At 38.9% G+C, this 21,848-nt stretch overlaps 1 protein-coding gene across 2 annotated transcripts in view; it reads right to left on the bottom strand.

The window, feature by feature from the left end:
- Positions 1-21,848, bottom strand: part of ENOX1 (ecto-NOX disulfide-thiol exchanger 1) — a 356,835-nt gene that overhangs the window by 184,595 nt on the left and 150,392 nt on the right. Inside the window, exon 1 of one of the 2 annotated variants that reach the window (XM_018908677.2) lies at positions 20,164-20,389. The exons of the other annotated variant lie outside the window; for it this stretch is intronic. The gene's annotated coding sequence lies outside the window, so the exon portion shown is untranslated. Of the gene's footprint in view, positions 1-20,163; positions 20,390-21,848 lie in introns of those variants that run through there. 2 annotated transcript variants of the gene reach the window in all.

Raw genomic sequence — 21,848 nt, 5'->3', positions numbered from 1 at the left:
ATCACATGCAATCATGGAATTACAGAGATCTACATCTGAACAGTCAAACAAGGGCTCTTCACAGCCTTCAGAGACTACAATTTTTTATATAGCTACTCTGTTTTTTAAAAAAATAATTCACACTAATATAGTGCTTCATCATTATTGAGTGATTTGGTGTAGGATATTTACAGATGCATTAATTAGTGGGAATAATTGATCTTAGTTTGTAGAATAATAAGTTATCAGCACAATCTTCAAAGAGGTGCCCATAACCTGCAAATCTCATAAACTCCAGTGCTGATATGTGGAAGTTAAACACCTGCAGAAGAAGGCAGGAAATAGTGCTTTGGGCAGTTAGTTTTGGTGTTCATATATTCACATGAACTGTAAAATGAGAACAGACAACTAAAAATATCTTAATAAGGCACAGTGCCAAAAACAATGGACAGAAACATTTTTCTGGTGAGATTACTCCAGAGTAATTTAAAAGAAATAGCTTAAAAAGTAGAAAGAAGCTAATGACTGCAGGCAAGTTACGTTGCAAATGTGCTTTTCCTTAGCAAGCTGTCACTGTGTACAGAGGTGAAATATAAACCTGTGAGTAAAGAAAATACATGCCTATATTTTAAAATATTATGTTTATATTTTATTATGTCCTATTTTTCAAATGCTGTTAAAATTATCAAGCATAAAACTAATATTTATTCCTCTATTATAAGCACCAAGCTACACTGCAAACTCAGGACTTACAGCTATACAAACACATCTTATTTATGTACACAAGGAGAAATATGTCTTGTTGGGAATTCAGTCCAAGTGTGTGGTCATCAAGCTTTAAATCAGAGACTAACATGACAATGCAAGTAAAACATTTACTCTTCTATTATTACTATTATTATTGCTTAAATTGTTTTTCAGAAGCATTTTTTCGCCTCTTTCAATATTCTTCTGCTAGTAGAGGTGCACTGGTTTGTGCTCAATTATTTTTAAAAGTAAATAAATAAGTAAATAAATAAAAAGAAAACTCACTCTTGAAGTGGTGATTTGTTAGGGAAAGACAGAATATACCCAAGAGAACCAGACTGCAGAATATTTGCCTTCTTTATAATGAAGCTCCAGATCCTAGACATTTGCAATTACAGTCCCTTCCACAGCAGGAACTGCTGTTGTTATTGATACCTTTTATAGTCCATGTCATGTAGAGAGGCTCCCAGAAGGTTTGGTATTTTAAGAGCAAAGCAGGCTGTATTGAAAATGGGAGCAGGTTGAAAAGCCTGACATTTCTCCTAGTCTCTCCTTAGAAACAGCTTCCAGTACATCAAGATATGAAGAATACAGGAAAGTAAGATATGACACTGGCCTGGTTTAAACTGATAAAAAACAATCCCAACAGAAAATATGGATTGTACTCTTTCCCCTCAAATGGCAATGAAAGAAAACTATACATAAAATATTCACCTTAAACAACCTGAACAACATGCATATTTTTGTTTGAATAATCCTGTAGATCTGAAGTTGTAGTTTCACCAGCCATGAAGGCTGGAGGTTTCTATTTGAGATGTCTGCCTCAGGCTCTCATCCCTCACCTATCTTCTCCCATCACCCTGCTCCCAGAAGATCAAAAATTAAAATCAACTTGTGCTAGTTCATCTGAACAACTGGGTTGTTTCTAAGAACATGGTTGACACAGATATTCTTTTTTTTTTTTTTTTAACATTCTACAGTCCCCAGGAAAACACACATATTGAGCAGGGTCAAGCAAGGCTGAATTTGTGAGCACTGATTCAACTACGTCTGCATAGACCTGTGACCTGCAAAATGGTTATAGCCTGTCCTCAGCAGAGAATTCAAACATCCTCATACATCTGACTTCTGGTAGCACCAAATTCTCCTTGGATGATGCCTGCACTTGAGTGCAGCCCAGCCCATGAAGCTCCAGTCCCCCAGCAGTACCTTCACACATTAATCTGCCCTCATTCCAGGACCACTCCTGCTGATCCTGGGTGCCATCTCTAAGACTACAAAGGATCTTTTTCGTTGTGCCCACTCTTTCCCCTGAACTAATGTCCTATTGCCAAAGGAGGAGAGAAAGCTCCAGAGAGGATCCATGTGCCCTACCTTTTGCCTCCTAGAAAGGAAGACATTAGGATCTGGAATAGACTGTTTAGAGTCAATGGGAAAAAGAGGTTTTTCATGAGGGGTAACTGATCTCAGACACTATTTTAGCTACATCTGATGTTACCTGTGTATTTGATGATGGTATGAGCTATGCCTGGAAAGGTTTATTTCTCTGCAGAGGATATAGAGGAAGCTCTGAGAGGCTGGTTCAAATGTCAATGTTTCAGTTGATTCAAAAAGGATAAACTAAACTTACCCATTTTGATTTTGTGCAAAGAAGTAAACAGCGGACAGAAAAGATACCAAGATGAATAAAAGATGTAGGAAGAGATAGAAAGGAAAAAGAGAAAAAAAAAAAAAAAAGAATAGGGACAGAGTGTGGGGAGAAAACATGTGAGTGGCAGAATAACCATCAGCTTGGAAGGTATAAAAGTCAAACTAGTCTGAAAGTAATGGTTACATGTCTCTCTCCAGAAGGTGTAATCGATCCTAGAGAGCTTCATTTCTCACATTCCTTGGTTTTAACAAAACACCTCTGAAATTCACAAGGAAAACTACTCTCTTAGCCCTCCTTTAATTCCTGATGTCCACAGAGGGCAGACAGCTTATTATTATCGTCAGTTGTTCAACTAACTCAAATGGGAGAGGTATGAACTATGACTGCAGACATCTTAACCTGCAGTTAGCCTGTGAGTGGTAGCATGTAAGATACCATTTCTAGTTTCTTAGTTTTAAAAGAAGAGACACAACTGGACTCTAAAGTCAAACTCTCAGGAGGCAAGCAATATCCCAATCTAGGCATTTTTTATTTTAACCCTTTAAATAGGATACAGATTAGGCACGGGACTCTACAATAATGATTGCTTCAGCAGCTCAGTATTGGTTACTTTTATTGACTAGGTTTAGGTGAAAAAAGAAGATGACTTTATTTCCTTGCAGGACTCACAGCTCCTTAGTTGCAGAAGGCTGAAGATATTTAGGGAGTAGAAGGTGGAATTAGAGAAAAAAAAGCCATATGTACAGGCAGTGGGATTTCAGTGGTGAGAGCCAGTTTCTTCATTTGCCAGTAATAAATAATTTTGGGGGTGCTGAATGAACTATGTTAATCAGACAACTTCATTTTGGGTTGGAAGTGACATGGCAGGAGCACAGCTATAGATTGAAATCATTATCCATTGTGTCTGGAACATATAAAATGCTATGAAATATCCTGAAAAATCAATATCCCAGCCTGGATACTAAAAAATAGGTCAATGTGTTTGATAAAGCTCAACTGTGACAAATATCTCCTGGGAAATTCAGCTTTCCCATTAACCTCAGGGATGGTTAATTTCCAGCTGATTGAAACTGGTTTAACCTGTTAACCATGCCCCTACTTCCCAAAAAACATATGAAATCTTGCCTTTGTTCCATTCTTTTTCTTCTGTGTCTGATCTGACAATGATTTTTTCTTAAAGCAGGACCTTTCTATCTCAACAGCAGCTAACACCTCTCCTACTGCTCAATATATTTTGCTAATCAATATCTGTGAGACAGTATGAGTGTGGTTCATCTTGCTGAACACTGGACATTTGCAAAGCAGGTATTTAACATCTGAGGCTGTTTTTACAGGCACAAGAGAGAAATGGGTGAGTTTTGGCAGCTGGTTCTATTTTAGACCTATTTTAGACATGCCTACTTCTCTTGTCTAGCTATACCACCTTCAGGCAAGTACCACTGCTGTACACATCTGCATTGAAGAGGTTCAAATGTCAGCAAAACAAAATCCACCTGCCACTTAACCTTTCAAACAGAGAGGCCAAAATAACTAAAATTAAGTGGGTTTACATAAAAGCAAATTTCTCTCAACATTTTTAACATTTTCATACAGCTTACAGTTTTCTATTCCTTTTTCCATGTTGTCCTTATCTTGGAAAGATTTAGGATATTGAACATGCACAGATAAGCCTCCATGACTACCTACTTTGACAGATACACAGATAAGAATGTACTGTTAAAGTGATTTAGCAAAGTTGATGCATTTAGGAACAGCTTTAAAGGTGCTTCGAAAGTGGTTTAGTACTACAAAGGTATCATTAGGGCATTTATAGTTTTTTCTGCTTCTTAAGGGGGCCTGGGGTGGAAAAGAAAGAAAGGAAACAAGGAAGAAAGAAAGAAAGGTGATCCAAGTATAAAACCTTGGCATAAACTCAATGCCAAAAATAACAAAAAAAGTATAGGAGCATCCCCAGGATGCTGTTTTGATTTGGCAGTACCCCAATTTTTCTAAACTTCCAAGGACATACAAATGCTGAATGTTCTCAATCTTTCACTTTACCTTCTGAGTGAAGAAGGTCTCTTACTCCTTTTTTCAGTCACTGTTACCTGCTGAGACAGCTACAGGTGGGACACTTAAAGACAGACTTATGAAGGTTTTTCACCCAGCACCTACTTGTGCATTGTAATTTTTACTGAGACAGCATTTCAAGCAGAGAACCCTGCACAATGCAGAACTGAGATGAGACATTCCTTTGTTTCTGCTGAACAGCACCCTCATGGCTTCTCTTGCTGCAAGACCCCTGCAAAGAGCTGCCATAAAGGGAGAGCCTGAAAACTGTGTACAGTTTACACAAAGCATAAGTGTGTTTAGAGAGCACTGGTCTGACTGATGGAAATTTTATTTCATATATTCATTGCATGTTTATAGCTCTATAGCAGAAGTCTTTGCTCAGATTAGAAGGGAAAGAACTCTAGCAAACAGGAAATACTTTAAATTTTCTGATATAATATCTTTAATTTTAGTTCACAGCAAATCTTCTGCTTAGCTGAAGATGAATCAGGTACTAAACACAACTATATACATAGCTACTGCTTGTGAACACCAAAGTCTTTATTTTCTAAAGACACTTCCATCAGATTATAGAAAATGGCTTTTTTCTAGTTTAATATTACCTTTTTAATTCTCACAGAAGTATCCAACTTCTATTCACTTAGAAACGGCTCTTCCATCCATGATAATTGAAGCAGTAACTGCAGGTATCTGATACTCTGTTACATGTTTATAAATTATTTTTACAAATTTGCAGAAGTCAAATTCTAATCTAACCATAGTCAAATTCTTAACTACAAAAATTCATTAAGATTATATAAAATCTTTTGGGTTAAAGCTGAAATACATTCAAAACTTGAAAAAAATGCTAGTCCCTGCAGTGAAAAATAAATTTGAGTACCATAAGGCTTTATTGTGCTCATTTCTGGCTATGCAAATATGATCTACTGTCATAAAAGGTACTCACAGGAGAAAAGAATCTTGTGTGCCACTGAACACGTGTGTCACTGAACTATAGTCACTATATGTGTGATGTATGGTCAAGATTTTTGTATTTTCTCTGACACTAGCCTAACAAATCATGTGGCGATGGAAGAGTCAACATTTATCTTTGCAGGCTACCAGGAGTCATATAGTGATGCATGTACAGAAATACACTTAGAATTTTTTTTTCATATGAAAGTAGGGCAAAATTCTATTTTTGTTTTGATGATAGAAGGGAGTTATTAATTTTTTTCTATAACATTGCAGAAAAAAGGTACAGATACAGTCCATAAAAGTTTTATGAGTACTCTTATTTACACTGTGCTTAAAAAGAAACATCTGTGACTGCTTTATAGTTTCTTTGTTTGCAGACAAAATTTATCTGGTTTACAAGTTCCTTCTGAAGAGCAGCTGAAACATAAAATTCATCACAGCTTTGTGTTCTACATTTGGCCTTTTGCTAATGCACACCTTGTCAGGCTACAGCAACTGAGGAGGATCACAGCTCTTCAAAAGCATTAGGGAAAAGCACGGAGGCAAGATTTAAAATGTAAGAAAATTGATTTCCTTAACACAGCTGACAGTAAAATAGTTACTTGCTCAGTGGCTGCAGTTCCTAAAGAAATATTGTGTGACTAACTCCTCAGTTACTGTGCCAGAGTCTTAGGACGAGCACTGCCCACTGCAGGGAAGTCCTTCATGCTTTTTTTGTTTCTAAACTGGCAGTGCACAAAGCTGGATTAGCCACACCATCCACACAAAATCCGAGCATCACCCAGCTCCAGGTTGGCGCAGGACTGAACCAAGAGGCCACAGAGGATACACGCATCCAGCACAGGTGAAAGAACAGCACTTGCTCTGCAAACAAGGCAGACCTCTGCATGTCTGTGTACATACACTAGAGCCTGCAGCTTCCCCACAGTAAAACCCTGCTAGAAAAGCTATTTAAATTGTGTCAGTGCTGCAGTTGGGCCCCACTTCACCTCTCTCTCTGATACAGCAACATACTAACAGGTACATGGAACAACTGCACTACAATGGATTTGTTACCACCAGGCACATTTCTGAGAGAAACTCAGGCTTAAACCTTATCAAACTTCCTCCTTGATTCTGGGGTTGTACCAGCCAGCTTACAGCATATTCTGAACAATGAAAAAGGCACTTCAGGTTAAGTTCTTCAGTTGCCAAATTTACCCATTTTTTAAAAGAGGCTGGGGACACATTGCAAAATTTCAAGGTGCCAGAAAAGCTTATGAACAAGAAGCACCACATAATGACAGATGTATTTTCAAGAAAGATTTGACATTCAGAGTAAAAGGGCAACACAGGTTGGGGAAGAGATAAATGTAAGATGGCAGAGCTCATCTTTGTATTTAGATGAGCAGTCAAATCGTGGAAGCCATAGGGGATGGATGACATTAGGTCTGCTGCCCTGTAAAAATGATAGTGAGATTTTTTTATAGCTCTGGTGTATAATGTTTCTGCAAGAGAGCAGGTATATAGACAGCCCCAAGAACCTAAAGGCTACTCTGAGATGAATGAGATGTGTTTCAGTCACTCACTTGCATATCACTGAACAATCTGGAAGGCCAAAAATTGACAGTTGTATAATTCTTCAGGGGTTTCAGATGAGCAAAACTGAGAGGATCTGTGCATTGCAATGGATGTTGCTCAAGCCTGGGGCTGTGCTGCTGTGTTCCAGGATGCCCACAGGGATGTTCCAGCTACAAAGTGACCTTAGCAGCAAGGGACATGAACTTTTCTCTCTATACTCAGCCAGTTTTTCAATGGATTTTGACAGGGAGTCCCAATTAATAAAATCATATTTCACCATTAAGCATGGTTCAATATCTTTATTTGAAGATTCCAGTGCAATTGGTTTTTTCCTGCCAACTGGCTTCAGTTCAAAATTCTCTTTACTTTTTCTATTGATCTTTCCTCCTGCTGAAGAAGCCTTTACTCATCCCCATTAATGCAAACTGGGTTAAAAACTTTCCATGCTTCTGGTATTAGTGGTAGCATGTGCCGTGTTTTGATTAGGACAACATCCCTGGTCAATTCAGGAATTTGTGCACCTGCATCTTGAAAATGGAATCGCCTACCCTTGCCCTGCCCCTCGAAACCTTCAGTTTCCTGGGATGTATGAGATTGTCTAGCCTTACCAGGAGAGTTTTGGAACAAGGTAGGTTCTGCTTGGCCTCCAGGTCTCTGTAATGGAGTGAAAAAGCATGACATATCTGAGTTCCTCAATTCTCCACTTCTTGTCCAGGAAATGTGGAAATCCTGCTGCAGATTACAGCACTATAGCCCCAACTCCTGACAGAATTGATGCTCTCAGTTGGACTGTGGATCACTACTCCTAGTGCTGCTCAAACTCCATGTCTCATAGGTGAAATATTTCCAGTTCACCAAATTGCCGTTTTCTAGCTTGAATGAAAAACTTCTGGAAGTTCTAAGAGTAAACAGCAACTATGTGAGTTCAGTTTGCCCATTGGTGTCATTTCCAGCCTCATCCTTCACCCTGCCTTGGTTGTGCAATGGCCACTGCAGAGCACACAACACAGGAGATGATTTGAGGTTTGTAAGCAGAACATTCAGAACCACTCTACTGACAGGTGAAATGGAATAAAGAGCTCATGTTTAGAGATGCTGACTCTGCTGTGCTAACACAAGTAAAATATAAGGGGGGAAAAAGCTCTTTTTTTTTATTGCTAGCATTTGAAGATAGCATTCTGAATACACTCTGGGATTACATCTCCTGAGTCAGATAGCACTGTATTTACCAACACTTTTTAAAGAATGGCCTTTTAAGTGATGCGTAGCAACAGCATTCTCCATTCTATTCTATCTATTAGTTTTAACACTTCCATGTTTGTTTTTCATTTTGAGTGAAAAATACACAAGAAAAATTTCATTCATTCTCTGAATACCAGCATGTTCAGATGGATGGCACTAGGCATAGGCAGCCCTTTTGTAACTGACACTGTACTCAAAATCTGTCTGGACCAAAATTCCAAGCCTCCCAAACCCGCAATTGATGTCAGTCACCTTTATACGGATGTGGTTTTCAGTTCCTCTATTAGCTGACACTGTCCAGAAATTGTCAGACTGAAGGATGGGCAACCAGCATGCAAAGACCAGGATGAACCCCAGCCTATGAGAAGCTATACATCCTTGTATCCCACAGAAGCAGACAGAGCTATGCCAATCAAAGTCTCTTAGGAGGGATTAAGTGTGCACCAGACTTCAGAAACAGAACAAAGAACATGAAGCTTAATCTTGCAAAAAAGAGAGAGGGGTGTGTCTGAGGTGGCCAGGAGGTTATTCTGTATCATTTCACATCACACTGGGTGGGACTGAGGGATTCTCCGGCTTTCTGGAAGAGGAAGGGGCTTCAGCAGAGGAAATGCGGCAGGAGGGGGAAGCCACTTGCTTTTGTTCATAGTCACCCAGGGTCTGCAGGAGCATTTTGCATGTAAATCAATCCTTCTTTTGTACAGCTTTTTTATTAATATAGTTGCTATAACTGTTCATTTTCTTATCTCACTGCTGTTTCCAGTAAATTGGTCTTAGCCCATGAATTTCACTTTTGTACCTCCAGTTCTTAACTGTGGATCTGAACAGTAAAACCAAAATTCTTCATCCCTTGCAGTTCAAAGTATTTTCATTTCTATCCCTTACTATACAACTGGACTTGTGTTACTACATATCACGTTTATTTGGACAGCCATGTGAGTTTGCTGAGTGTTTTAACACAATTCTCTACCAGATAAATAAAAAATTTGTAAAAATCAGCTACTTTGATCAGGACTAAACCATGAAATCAGAGTTCACACATAATACTTAACCTAAATAAAGAATTCATGGGAAACAGAATCTTGCTATCATAATATTTATTGGAAAGGTATACAGAAAGAAAAAATCCATACATGCTTCTCAGGAAAGCATAATTTCCCAAAGGATACTGCTCTATTCGACTTGAATCTAAACTAACACTCTAGATTCTAATAGCACTTGGCAAGATGCAGACACATCATTTTTTAACTTAGGCTCACATTTGAATTACCTGGACTTAGATTTCCAATGTGACCTTTTCAGGGCTTTGTTTAGGAACAAAAAGAGTTCTCACTGGAGAGAGAAGACACTTTTTAGAGAACAAGATGTATCGTTGAAGGGAGAGGCTAAAATAGGAGCTGCTGCTAGTCCAGATTTAAATAAAACAATAACTATGTATGTAAGGTTTGTTGCTTTCAGATGACAAAAGGGAATATATTTTTTTTTTTTACATTTGAACTAAAATTTGTGATCTTTTGTACTATGCTTTCAAGTATGTATTTATTCACCCTGTGCCTGAAGCTTATAAAATGCAGGAACATGGAGGTTTTTATGCCTGAAATAATGGACACACTGAAGATGTACATAACACACAGAATAATTTTATTTGTATCCTCAGCTCTGCAAGGAGTTCATGTTTATGTTCACCAAAGAACATAAACAATGAAAGCCAATGAATTTCTCACTTCTCAAAACAGACCCTGCACTTATTAATGACCATCTAAAATTCCAGCAGATTAGGATCATATTAGATTTTTATTTTCCCATGAGTCTGCTTGCTGATATGAGAAGTGCACCAAATCTGACTTGCAAAGTGCAACTATCCTGTTCTGTTGTGTAATCACATTTATACTGGAGCTATAGACTGGTTTTGTTCCTCATTTCCTTGATCCTTCCTGAGCTGCACAGCCTGGCTTTTAAACTGCCTTTTCACTGCTGAGTTTAGAAATATACAACAGGAAATCTCAACTGCATATTTACACTGAAAAAAGTGGAAAGCATGGAGGAGTGGAAGAGCCAAAAAGAGTTTTGAGTCTTTTTGTGGTATGCTCAAAGACATAAGTGGAGAAGAAAGCCAAAATAGATATGCTATCTAATTGCTAAATATTTACTTAATGCAATCATCATTTATTGAGGAAGAACAAGAGTCCAAATATTTATGAAAGATGATAGCATTAGTTACTATAGATGGGGTTTAACACTAATTCAGGGAACGAAGACTGCTATGAACAGATAAAGATTAGTTTACACTATTCGAACTGATTATGCCCTTAATTTTCCACAAAAACACAGCTCAAAATCCACCACAGAATTAAATGGCTCTTCCTCTGAGCTAGCCCCTTCCCTTTAGTCCTTCTTCTGCCTGTTTCATTTATGGATGCAATGCCTGAGTGCGTGGTCCAACATTCAACATGTGGCATTCTGATGCAAATGACAGAAGACAGGGTAACACATTCTTTCCTCTTCTCTACCATTAGAGATGTGTCAAAAGGGCACAAAGTATTACTTTGTTCAGTTTTATCCATACAACCACCTCTAAGCCTGAAAATCACTCTGCACTGAGGTGGAGCAAGGAGAACAGTAATGGGAGCAGGTACCTCTCCTCTCTGTGCACCTGATGGGCTCTGGTCAGAAATCCATGCATGCAATTATACCATCATCCTCTGAAAGGAGCTCTATGATCATTAAGGCTTTGGACTTATATTTTTTCAATTTATGGAAGTCTTGACTGAGAAGGGAAAATTGGTGTTGTCATCTTATTGCAAAAGTTCCATAACTTCCGGGTGATTTCTCATGGGCAGCTCCTTGCAGGACTGAAGACTTCTTCACAGCACAGCCAAAAAACTCCAGCTCCCTTCTCAACCAGCTAACCCACACTTATAGCACTCATCCTCATTGGACACAGCTGTGGCCTGTTAAGGGCAGGCCTGTTCCTAATCTTTGGTAATTAGTACAGCTGCAATTCCTCAGGTGTGAGATTACCTTCTGCACTATCCTTATTTTCTTACATTCTATCCCCCCACAAACTGGAGTAGGTGGGCTACTTACAACAAGGATACAATGCAGAAAAACTTTGCACAATGAAGGAAAGCTACCAGCATCTGCTCAGAGTGGCTGCAGGAATTAGTGAACATGACAATTACTGGATGCCTAGAAAACATCACTTTTATCCCACCTAATGGATCTAATTTATATGAAGTGTATTCAAAACATCACTTAAGGTTATTATCACATCTCTGAAATCATTTCATTCAACTGACTAACTGAAACGCTTTATGTACCTTTTATTAATGCATAAACATGATTAACTTGCACTTTACCCATCTGAAATATTAAAATGTTAAAAGAAGCAGAAAACCAGAAAATTACTGGACATTTCCTGGTTGTTGCTGAGTGAGACAGGCAGGTAGAATGAACCGTAACCAACCTGTGACCCTTCCCTTCAATACTAATGCCACTAATAAAATCCAATGTCAGTCAGGAACCCCCATCAAAACAGCATGATCACTTGCCATCAGTCCCTTAGAGCAATATAAAAATCTGAAAATTGAATAGAAAAGAAGTGTTTTGTTAAAGATTGTCTCAGCAAAATGACTGCCTTTGTATTCAGCTTATACAACTGATGCTGCATCTGCTTTTGGTTGACTACAGTTGGATTAAATTTGGATCTAACATGAGGTACATACTGCTATACAGTCACCTCCAGCTGAGATTCCATGCAGCGTTGTTAGAAATACATTATTTTTTTCAAAGATGCAGTGTGAAAGCAATTTTTTAATGCTCTAATACAACTGAAACATCTCTTTCCTTTCCCAAAAATATTTTCCAACTTTCTTTTAACTGTGGCAACTTGAATTACATAAAACCTCTCTGGGCCAGAAAAGAGTGTTTGAAGAATAAGCAGTACAAACTCAAGAATTCTGCTTCAGATCATTAAAAGAAACAAAAAGATGTTTTTTTCTGAATAGCTTAAATAGGTAAAGAAAGACAATTGACATGGCAGGAGAGAGGGAAAATTTTTTAAGTAAAAGAGATAATTTCAAATAATCTGAAGACAAATAAAATAGATTAAATGGAAGTGTATACTAGTATTAATGGGGGCATGATAAGGCTTTAAGTAGGGCTGCACTGTCCTATCTGGAGGGACTGTGTTTACACTGTTTCCACTTCTGTAGGTTTTTAACTAGCTCCTTGTTTGATTGCATCTAAATGCTTCATGATTTACTGTGGCTTCATTTGTTGCATGGTTTTCGTTACATGATATACTCATACCTATAAGAAAACTGTTCATCAGCAGATCACATGGATTTGTTAATTGGCTAGGTAAGTTCTTTTCTCACAAAATAAATACATGTAAATTATGCTTGCTTCTTTGTTGCTGTAGAACTGTTCAGACTGGACACAAGAGCACACCCTGCGGTGAACTGAGAGGGGAGCACAGCAGACACAGACTCACTGAGCTAGGGCCACCCCTCATGCAGGCAGGATGTAAGCAGACAAGTTCTCCCACTGATACCCCTGGTGGTGGGGCAGATGTGGCATCCACTAGAAGGCATCAGAAAATCAGTGCAGTCCTGTCTCAACTACTCTGTTAATATCTACAAGAAGAGCCCAGAGAATAGCAGGTGACTAACCCTGTTTGTGTAGCAAGATACGTGAGGGGAGCATTTCTCCTGCTGACAGCATGGCTGAGATCCCCTTGCAGCACACATCCTCTGAATTCTGTCCAAGCATTGCACCATTGTCTTTGCAGCACAGACTTTGCTTTAAAAGTCATCTTCTGGCGCTCAATTTGCAGAATAGCTGGATGTTTGGCACCCTCTGCACCAGATGTTATCTTGTAAAGTCAATGAACAGATGCCTGTTCCATTCTCACAATAAAAGAATAATCAGAGTTACCACTTAATTCTGTGATTCAAAGTTAACGATATTTAAGATTTATAAATATGCAACAGAAGCATGTTAATTCTGTAAATGTACTGAAAAAAAAGGCATGTAGATCAGGAATGAAACAAATATTTCATAAATATGCCTAACAATAAGGATTTAATTTATTAGCAGTTTTGGCAGAACAACTGCAAAGTAGATTGCAGTTTTGAAGCACGTTTGTCATTTGACAAAGGGGAGGCTGTTACTCAATAATATAACAATACTAGGTTAATTTTCTTTTAACTATTCAAAAAATACCTGCCTGAAAAATTCTCCAGATCAGGCTGTTTGCTTCTAATCTTAAAGTGGATTTCACACCACACTTAAGAGACCAGACACCTGTTATATTTATCAGGCCATTTATAGCTTCACAGTAATCAGAAGTTTCATGGAAGAAGTTCTCAGACCCCTGTTTCATAGAAGGATGACATGGGCACTTCATATGCCTTTTTTGACTCCTCCACCATGGCTACTTCAATCCCAAGTGTGATGGATGGGAAAAACTAGACATCAAAACAGCAGAAGGTTAAATTAATCATACATCAGTGCACTCCATCAATTTATGCATTTATCCTATTCTGTGCATCTAACGTTGAATGAAGTGCCTGGAGGTTTTTGGTTGAGCAAACTGAAGTAATGAAAACAATTTCCTAAATAAAATATAAGCATTGTCAAGAGGTCATAAATAGAAGTCCAGCAAGATGAGTTTCCATCTCAAAAGGAGCAGAAAATTGGTTCCTTCAGGCCCACAATCAAATGCACCAATAAGTGAACTTTTGCCTATTGAAACACAAAAACAGAACACTGCAAAATGTGATAATCCTGCAAGTTAAAAAGGTTTTATGTCATAGCCATGGCTGTGATCACAAGGTTAGCAAGACAATTTATATAAACCACACCAGCTTTTTTATCATCCCTCAACAAGATATTAATTCAAGATCAGTCCCTGTTTTTGTTTCCCATGAAATCAAATGCTTAAGATCAGTTATCAAGTAGGCCAATTTTAAAGAATTTACCATTCCCTCAAAATTGTACTTCCCTCCCTTACTTTTGGCAGCTTCTCTTCCACTGAAAATAATAATATAAAGGAGACAGTGAAAAAAATCACCCTGAGTATTAAAGCTCAGAGAACAACTACTGGAAACAGTCAAGACTCTTTATTTTTTTTTTTTTATTAGATCATAAAAAAAACTCAAAATGTCAGTTCTTTTCTATTCATTAGATCATACAAAAACCATTTTCTTTTAATTATATCATACAAAAAACTCAAAATGTCAGTTCTTTTCTATCAGTAGAAAAGAACTGGTAAGAAATGGTACCTATAAGAAGATCTAGAGGAAAAAATGTATCCCTACTCAATGATATTGGTCTAACATCTTAAACCAAAACTGCATAATACCTGCCATTTTTTAACACCCATGTTGTTGACACGAATTTGCTCAGGGAGGTAAAGATAAGGGCAAGTGGTAAACTACTGCAGTAAGGCTTGAAGCATGTTAAAAATAGGAAGAACTAAGGAGCAGATGTGTACAGTGAAATAGTTGCTGATGAAGACCACATATGATCCAAACTTCTTAATTTTTTTTCACTCTTCTTCTTTTTTTAATTTAATTCAGACTCATTCCAGTCTACTTCCATGGCTCCAATGACTGAGAATAGGACACCTAAGCTGAACTTCAGGAGCTTATATTTTGGTTTAATTACATCTGAAAGGAATCAAATTCATCTCTATGTACAAATACACAGTAAGTAGAGACAATCAGGAGATTTGCTCCAAGAGCACTCTCCTGCTCTTACACCAATACCAGTATACTCTTTGTAGCTCAGAACCCAAGCAATTAAATAGCAGGTAAAATTGAAACCATGTAATTTGAGAGTCCTGGACATGTGGAAAAAGCCGACAACCATGACTTTGTACACAGGGTGATGAAGTCTGCAGTAGGCTATTATGAGGCACAAATGAGATTTCAGACACAATCTGAAACAGTCAAGAGTCAGCCCTTCAAACAGCTCAGTTCAGTGCTCATGAAAGTAAATGCACTGGGTTTTGCTGGGATAGAGTTAATTTTCTTAACTGCAGCTGGTATGGGGCTGTGTTTTGGATTTGTGACCAAAACAGCGTTGGTAACAGAGGGAGGTGTTTGTTACAGCTAAGCAGAGCTGACACTGAGTCAGGGCCTTTTCTACCTCCCACCCCAGAGAGAGGGCTGGGGGTACACAAGGAGCTGGGAGAGGGCACAGCTGGGATAGTTGACCCCAGCTGACCAGAGGGATACTCCAGACCATATGGCATCATGCTCAGCATGTAAGGCTGGGGGAAGATGGAGGAAGGAGGAGAGCCTTCAGAGGTATGGTCTTTGTTTTCCCAAGTCACTGTATGTATGATTGAGCCGTGCTTTCCTGGTGATGACTGAACATCTGCCTGCCTGCCCAAGGGAAGTGGTGAATGAAGTCCTTGTTCTGCTTTGCTTTTATGTGTGGCTTTGGCTTTACCTGTTGAAGTCAACCCATGAGATTTCCCACTTTACTGTTTCGATTCTCTTTCCCATCCCACCAGGGGAAAGTGAGTGAGCAGCTGTGTAGTGCCTAGATGCTGTCTGGTGTTAAACCACAACAATAAATCCAATTACTAGAAAAGACAGGGAAAGCAAATAGAAATATCATTCTCTCATTACAAAAGTTCCATCCTAATCTCCTGGTTTCCCTACCCAAAAAAGACGTGGAAAAAATGAATAGACCAATAGGAAGGTGGAAAGTGCACTCAATGGTATGGAGCAGTATCCAGGGGAAAATAACTACAAAGAGTTAGGTTTTTTCAGCCTGGGAAAGCAATGACTAAGGACAGGATGTGACAGACATTTACAGAATCCTCAGATGAATGAAGACAATGGAAAGGAATCTGTTCATCCTATCTGAAGATACAGAGAAGAACGGGGCATATCACATGGAAGTATCATGCTACAGAACCCGCAAAAAGATGTGGTTCTTCATATAGCACATCATTAAACTGTGTGTAAGTGCTTGCCATGGGAAGCTGTAACTGCTAGAAGTTTACAGCTCTGAAAAGTTAACTGGACCAATTCATAGGAATCACAGGTGACAGCCCTGTCAAGGGCTATTACCTCTGGCTCAGGTAGTCTTTGAGCAATGAAGTGAAGCAGCACAAAGTACTTCTTGGAAATGGCTATACCTGCCTGTCCTCTTGAACTCTTTACTAGGCTTTAATTTCAGAGCTGAAGACCAAGTATTGAGTTAGACCAACTTTTGATCTGACCCAATGTGGCTGTTTCTGCATTAGCCTTCAGTCACTAGTCAATGGAATAATATAATAAATCAAAAATCAGAAGGTGATTTTGTACAGGGGGGAAAAAAGCTGACTCAACAAATTTGATTTATTTTTATTTATGCTGGAACATGATATTGGAGACTTAGATTTATAACCCAAATTTGTGCTGGGAAAAGAATTTACACATCACAATCCTACACCAAGATGATAGAAAACTCTAAATGTAACAGAAAGGCTTAAGTTGACTTGCAGCATTTGGAATTATTATTTCTCAATGTATTTATTCCTGACCAATAAAACTTCCTAGCAAATGATCATGTTTTAGCATGCTGAGACCAATTTCATTAAAATTTCTAATACATGAAGGACTAAGAAATATGTCTGCAAAGCATGCCAGTTATTAATGACAAACTCTAAATTATGGTAGGCTGAACACTCTCAGCAGGCAGGAGGATTTGATTGTAGTGTTTTGAGTCTGTCTTACAGAATTGCACATTTTGCGGTTTGGACAATATTTATTATACCTCAGAGAGCACAACCAAATACTGCAGCTTTTACTACAGCAAACATTTAATAGTATTTTTTCCTTTCCCTTCCCTTTCCTTCCCTTTCCTTCCCTTTCCGTCACTGTACTGTCCTTCAATTCACTTCCCGTACCTGTCCTGTTCCTGTCACGGGCCTTGCCTGTGCCTTTCCTTTCCGTGACTTTCCTTTCCTTTACGTTGTACTTTCCTTTCCTGTCCTTTCCGTTCCTTTCCTTTCCTTTCCGTTCCTTTCCTTCCTTTCCGTTTCCTTACGTGCCGTTCCTTCCTTTCCTTTCCTTTCCTTTCCTTTCCTTTCCTTTCCTTTCCTTTCCTTTCCTTTCCTTTCCTTTCCTTCCTTCCTTTCCTTTCCTTTCCTTTCCTTTCCTTCCTTTCCTTTCCTTTCCTTTCCTTTCCTTTCCTTCACCCATCTCTGTTTGGGGTGTTTCCTTTTTCCTTTCTCCTGTCAAAGGTGTATTCGGGAAGAGGTTGCAAAAGTGTTGTTTTTCCCCCATCTCTGAAAACCCACATGGTAATTATCCAAATCTGAAAATATCCAGTTTTACAATGTGATCATTTACAGCTAAAAAAAAAAAAAAAGACAAATGGATGAGTTATTATGAAAAAAAATTGGTCCCTACGTTTCATGAACTGTGATTTTTTTTCCTATTTATAACAGAGCCCAAAGCGCTGCATATGTTGGCAGAGTGTCACTAATGCTAGCAACCATTGCTTGCAGCTGTTTTTTCAAATACAAGATACAGCTGAAATAATATTCTGTATCTGCCACCACTGGGCTTCCCTGATTTTGAGGGGAAATCAGGTTTTTCCCGATTAACTGTGACCCTGATTACTTTATGCAACAAGCCCCAGACACAAACCAGCAAGACACAACTTAAAACTGACAACTGCATCTTGATGAAAGTTGTTATTTTATGTAAACTGTGACCTCCTGAGAATTTTTCCCCACCTTCTTTAACCATTACCACTAACTAAAACTCCAGTTTCATAGAGCTGATATGAACAAGCAGTTAATAAGGCAGATGTCTATGGCTTCAGCCACTCCATGGAAACTAAGATATCATTTTGAAAGTGATGACATAATTCACAAGGAAATGGTGATTAATCCATCACACAAACTAGGGCACTTCAGACTATGAGTAAAAATGCACATTATTCATTTGATCCAATTACTGTTCCAGGTATCATTCTACTGCAGAGATTTCTTTTTTTTTTTCAATCTTTATAGGAAAAAAAAAAAAAGAGGAAAATATGGGAAAAAATCAAAGGTGCATAGACTTTAGTTTTGGATTACTACTGGATTATGAAACCTCTGCTGCTGTAGCACAGGTTTCTGGCCCCAAAGGTGTCTTGTGCCACAGTGGAGTCCCTAAGGCATTCCTTAGGAATAGCCTTTGTGGAGGAGGGGGCATTTGCCTTGCTCATTGTAGCCTGCATACGAAAATTGCTATTATTTTATGTTCAGCATCCCTCCTACAACTGGCTCAGTGGAAAGAAATGGGTTGGGTGCAAACAATCCTAACTCCTTTTCACCTCAAGAGCTGAGGTCTGTGGGTTCAAGGATCTCTCTTCTCACTGGCCAAGAAGCAGCCAGCCATTCCTAACCCTGAGGGTATGAAAGCTTCAAATGGTGGTAAATTAAGCACAGGTCAGTTTGGGAGCTGTAATCAAATGTAAGCAGGTGGCAATTGGGTTTGGATATCTGGGCTGACAAAGCCTCAGGATTGTGCAGTGCTACACATACAACACATGTCTAGATGCAGACAAAATGAGAGCTGCAAATTAAGCACTTAGATTTGGCTTAGCCCTCACCTTATAGGGTGGGTGTGCCTTATACAGGAGTGTTACTCTTCATGGCCATGAACTCTGCAGTGAGACAGACTTACATCCTAAACTTTGGTACACCCCAACATACTCCAGCTAAATGGAAATACGAGGTTACTCAGGCTCCCTTTGTCATCTGGGCTCCTCTATCAGGGTTAAACTTCTCAATGAGACATTAAAAAAGAGAATTCTGAAAAAAGTAAACTAGAGGTGTGAACTGATCACCGTACCACTTTGGAACAATAAATCCTGTGCTTACTTCAAGGCTGGAAATGGTATCTCAGACACAATCAAGAGTAAAGCATTAAAACTGAAAGAACTCTTTCAACACAGACATCGCCCCAGCTTTTACTGAGCATCCAGATGCAGAGGGTTCATTGTTAGCACACACGCATTCTTAAACATACTAGCTTCTTAAATTTCACCAAAAATGGATTTGGAGTTTTGTTCACATCAAAAGAATTATAACAAAGAAACAGGAGACTGAATTTATGATTAAGAGAAGCAGACACATTCATTTTCTTTTCCAAAGCAAAGCACCATAGGAAAACCAGACTATGGCTGCTGAAAGCATTCAGCAGTGATGAAGAGTTTAGATTAGCATGCAAACAATAAAATGTTTGACTACATAAAAGATAACCTGAGTACCAGGACTATATTTTATGCAAAAACTAGTTATAAAACTGCTGCATAAATGATCCCCATAGGGATAATTTAGGGTAAAATAATCTGAGATATTTACGTACCTGACAAACACTCCAGACTCTGGGAGATTTTTCTGCTGTTTATATGCCAGTCGTCTAAGCCTACAATGCTTGGCCACGATATCCAAAGTCAGGCTGCCCATAAGTGCCAGCCTTGGTGCTGGAGCAGCCTGGCTATGTGAGAAGGGCTAATCATCCCAGGTGGAATATCACACTAAAGCAGCCTTCCAGCCCTGTGGCTGGTGTGTTCACACAGCTCAGGTGCTGCTGCAGCCTATCACAGAGACACATCCTAGGGTGATAAAAGTAAGCTGGGCTCCAGACCACCTGCATTAACACTTCATCTGAGCAATGGTCCCTAAGCCCATTGCAAAATGGTTGGAGCCCATCCCAAAGGAGTCATCCTCCTCACCTTTGCTTTTTGTGCCCTTCACCTCTCTAAAAATTATTGCTCCCACCCTATCAGCCTCCCTTTGCACATCTTCCCAGTGAAATACCATGTCCTACCTTGTTCCTGCATCCTTGGTCCAGAGCTCCTGCCAGCACAGTGGAATACACAGAAGAGCTGGAAGCTGCTTCTTCGCACTAGAAGCATCATGTGTACCAGAGCATTGTACATTGATCCTGCATCTATTTATGCCATTTCCTTACCTTGCAGCGCTGGCAACAGACTTCTCTTGCATTTTGGGCAGCAGCTCTGACACTGAATAATCAGCAAAAGAGACACAGTGTAACAGCTTATGAGCCACATGCATTTTGCAATTTGGAGTTTGGCCATCGTCATCATAAAATGAAGACAGACCAGGTGTAGAAAATGTCTGCAAAAATCATTTTGGAGAGAGCTTTTTTTCTTCAAGGGAGATTAGAGGAGCTTAGATTGTTTAGTCTAGCAAAATGAAGTGAAACAGCTAAGGGGAAAGGTAAGGGAGGATGTGTTTGCTCTCTATAAAATATTAATTAATACCCTATTAATTATTAATAAAGAACTATTCAAGATAAAAGGTAATGGTGTCACAAAACAAATGGATAAAGGTTGTTCGTGAATAAATTTAGGCTAGGAATGCAAATAAAGTTTCTAGCCATTAATTGGGTTTGGAATCAGCCTTCCAGTGGGAAAAATAGAAGGAAAAGACCTCAAACACTTCTAAGACGATGCCTCTGTCAAGAGACTGTATGTTCCTGAACTCCATGTGCCAAAAGAGGGTTCAAGCCCTCTAGCCCAAATCTGTTCTTTCATCTCACTTCTGAAGGAAGATGCTAGAACCTAGTTTCCAATGTCCTTTCCTAAATCTTAGGCAAAGAAAAACTCAGTATTTTCTAGGTACAGGGCGAAAACCCCCATATCAGCAGGTTTTGATAAGTGCTATTTGCATTTTACCTGATGAAGTCCACTGTGAGGGGGAATGAAACGTGGTCATCTGCCTTGCTGCCAGATGTTTATGGCACTCCACAGCCACCACCCTGGCCTGTCTTTAAACCAGAACACTCTGAAGCTCATCTTCAGTATCTATAATTGCACAGTTCTCCTAAGATCCACCTCAAACACATGGATCCATCACCAGAAGCATAAAAAGAGATGTGATTACAGCAGCAGTGGGGGATGCTCCAAATGAAAATTTCAAAATAAAAGGCAAAATGGTTTAAATTCCAGCTGTAGTACTACACTGACAAGCTTGCCTATTGAATGATATAGGCCAGTGTTCCCCTATAAGCAACTGATCTCTTTAATATGGAGGTGGCATTGGATATTTACACAAAACACATCCATTACAAAAAGTTATTTCCTGAGATGAGTCATCCAGCAAGGAGTAAGGCTTTACTGTGAATGGTGGGTTCAAAGGCACTGGGGAATATCATCACATCAAAATACAAGCTTTTACTTCAGTGCTTTGTTGGCACAGCATTTAAATTCTATGTGAAAAGCAAAAGAGAGAGTAGAAAAAGTCAAAGACATTTGAAATAGAAGGGGAGCTACACCAGAAGGATCAAAAAAAGAGAGATCAATAAGAAAAGTCAAGTTTGCACCAATAATTTAAAAAAAGAATGTTAAGAAAATAAATGCGGGTATAGACACATGGGAAATGGACTGTGGTAGTTTAAGGAATGTAAGGGAACTTTAAAGACTGAATCTTGGACTTAATCCCATTTAGAAAAAATATTTCTGTCTAATACCCGTTTCATAAACCTCTTAGAAGTTTTAGTACAGTTCCTAGTGAGAAAAGGATCCACAGAATGAGCCAATATGTGTCATTTATGTAACAGCATTTTCAAAAGGCTCCTACAGTCAGAGAGAACCTTGCAATCATGGCTACTCCATGCCCAGCAAGGGGTTCTTT

The sequence above is a fragment of the Serinus canaria genome, chromosome 1 (assembly GCF_022539315.1).
Source record: "Serinus canaria isolate serCan28SL12 chromosome 1, serCan2020, whole genome shotgun sequence".
NCBI classification, from domain to species: domain Eukaryota; kingdom Metazoa; phylum Chordata; class Aves; order Passeriformes; family Fringillidae; genus Serinus; species Serinus canaria.
The sequence above is the reverse complement of the archived record's forward strand: the minus strand, read 5'-3'. Positions and strand labels throughout refer to the sequence as shown.